Here is a 3,203-nt window from a genome sequence, read left to right as displayed (position 1 = left end):
ATAATATAATATAATATAATATAATATAATATAATATAATATAATATAATATAATATAATATAATATAATATAATATAATATAATATAATATAATATAATATAATATATAATATAATATAATATAATAATATAATATAATATAATATAATATAATATAATATAATATAATATAATATAATATAATATATATTATAAGTTGTACAACTTGAAAAAAGCAAAATGCAAATTAAAAGCCATAATATTTATTTTACACAATACTTTCATTTATTGTAAAACAATACAACTGTGTAAAAAAGTCTGAGACCACACCAAACAATTTGGATTAAAAAAATCTTATTTAAACCTGGAAATAAATATAGCTTATGAAATGTAAGGAAAAAAGAAAGAAATATTTAAGATTCTATATTCAGTAATCAAAAATCTCAATAACATAACCTAACATATAATATAATGTAATATAATTAGAAAAATGCAAATTACAAGAATTTTCACTAGTAATCTAAGACTTTTGGACATGTATTTTACTTGTGGACATGTATTTTTACACACTGTAAAGTATGCTAAAAAAGAAAAGAAAACAAACAAACAAAAAAACAGCAGTTAAAATAAAGAGATTCTACAGATTAAGATTCTACGCTCAATAATAAAATAGCTAATAATATAATATAATATAATATAATATAATATAATATATAAACCATTACATTTATTTTACACAGTATGTAGCTTAATTAAATTCACTGTAAAATTGTATATAAAAAAAGAAAGAAAACGGTCAAACTTCAGTTTCAGATAATTAATCTGATAATTAATCGACAATAGAGAATAACTGTATAATCACTCTCACTAGCTGAGAGTACTGCTGTACAATAAATATAATTATGTTTGTATTGCTAAAAAAATATATACAAAATAACCGCAGAGAGTGATAAATGTCATCCAAAGACCTGAGATGTCGTATGTAAACAATAAATATACAAATGCTTTGCTGTGGTAGATGCAACATGCGGTAAGGCGTGTACTATACAACACAAGATTTCCTATATGAGCTAAAATTCCCAGTCCTCTGCCTGATTATAACAATACCTTAATTCAGTTACAGCCATATGTCTGCATACCCAGACATATCGATACAACAAAATGACCCTCTAATTGCAACTTAATACAAAACATATCCTAGCCCCCTCTGCCTCCAGGTCAGCCCAGCGTGCTTGTGCGGCCAGTTAAAAATATTCTGAAAAGATTAATCTTAATCACAGGTTTGGGTCATGTGTAGCTCAGCATATCCTTCTCATTACCGAGCATGGATGGTTGCTACCTGACTTCTCAGACACAATGTTCCCTACTCCCGCTTTCAAAGCGAAACACAGGTGCTACATTCGTAATAAAGCACAAACCTGTTATTCCAATTGACCTTCTTCACATCAAGCTGTCAATGATCTCAGTCTAGGACTCAAAGTTTCGCTCATTGAGGCAGACTTCATGGTAATGGGCATTTGTTTTAGTATATGGCCTTTAGGAAATGGCTGCAGCATTTGGCAAAAACGCAAATGATGTGACAGGGCATTTAGCTCAAGTGCATTTAAAAATAGTAATGGCGAGACAGCCGCGAGCGCTTATGGAAATGCTCAAATGCTGAGGCATCCACTTGTGCTGCAACTGTTAAATCCCATTCAGAATTATAACAGCGGCTGATGGTTCCTCTCGTTCCGATTGCATGTCATTTGACCTTTAATTGCAATGAATGTTGCTGAACCTGTCAAGTGTCTTGACATTCCTGTACGTTTATGCAGAAACAAATGCAGCAAAAATGCTCAAATGAGGCCCCGCTGCCGAATCCTACCAAACCAGGCCTAAACAAACAAGGATCAAAATATGCTGTTTTGAAACAGCGATATATGGACAGATATTTTATAGCGAGGGCGAATTCTCCTGCAGCTCTCTCATTATGTTTATATCTAATGTTTATGAGATGAGAGTTACACGTGATTGATTTAACCATCTGTACACACTGTAGCGCTCCATTAGTGTAACTGAGCTTGCCAACATGGATTATTGGGACTGAGCTGTTTATGAGACGGATTGAGAACGTTGCAGTTTAGATCAAGTTGACTCCTTCAGATGTATCATGAGCAGATGACCCCAAAAGCTCTGGTGTCCAGTTTAATTCCATAATTGCCCATTCAAAGGAATACTTTGCTACGTACACAGGAAGGTGTTTAGATATCATAAGTACTAAAGACTAAAAAACAGGGTTTAGAAGAATGAAGTGGCAGAGGCATGTTCGCAAAAATGACTCATAATGAAATAAATACAAGCATGTTGGGCTACTGATATTTGCACTCTTTAAAGAAACTTTTAGAGCAATAAAAAATGTAAATCATCCACACAACTCCTAAATTTTATGCTTAAACAAATCAGAAATTTTTTTTGGAGTTTGTGAATTCTTCTAGATATCAACGGAGGCTTTTGAAAGTAAGAGTTTGTGACGCCATATTTCCGCATCCTCAGAAAGGCCTAAGCTGTAATAGTCTGATTCTGAGCACTGTAGTCTGTCATTAGTTCTTGTTAACAGAGTGTTAATATCCCTGCCGTTTTAAAGGTTTGTTTGCTCCATTTGGTAAAAACATTAAGGATGTCTTGGCTGTCTCTTGCTCCAGAGAGCCATGTTTAAAGACACAGCCAAAGCTAATAAATAAACCATACAGCAAACCTCAGCTCATAGTTTCACAGCTTGGGCCGGAGGTGTTAAGTCACCACACAAACGTGTGAATCTGCTACAGCTTTTCAGTGTTTCTGATTTTCTTTATCAGTCTAAACCAGGGGTGCCCAAACTTGGTCCTGGAGGGCCGGTGTCCTGCAGAGTTTAGATCCAACCCCAATTAGACACACCTGAACCAGCTAATCAAGCTCTTACTAGGCATACTAGAAACCTCCAGGCAGGTGTGTTGAGGCACGTTGGAGCTAAACTCTGCAGGACATCGGCCCTCCAGGACCGAGTTTGGGCACCTCTGGTCTAAACAGTATGTAACATTGTGTTTAAAAGCCTGAACCCATAGGGGAACCTTATTATGCTCTGTGGTTCTTCAGAAAACAAGATAAGGGAGACCAGGGAGAGTACTTATGCATTTTCTTTCAGCATCTGTAAATGTTTTTTTATTTGTCTCAAATTTGACATATATGCCCTGTAACATTCCCATAC

This window comes from Sinocyclocheilus grahami, unplaced genomic scaffold, assembly GCF_001515645.1.
Source record: "Sinocyclocheilus grahami isolate Dianchi unplaced genomic scaffold, SAMN03320097.WGS_v1.1 scaffold209.1, whole genome shotgun sequence".
NCBI lineage: Eukaryota > Metazoa > Chordata > Actinopteri > Cypriniformes > Cyprinidae > Sinocyclocheilus > Sinocyclocheilus grahami.
The sequence above is the reverse complement of the archived record's forward strand: the minus strand, read 5'-3'. Positions refer to the sequence as shown.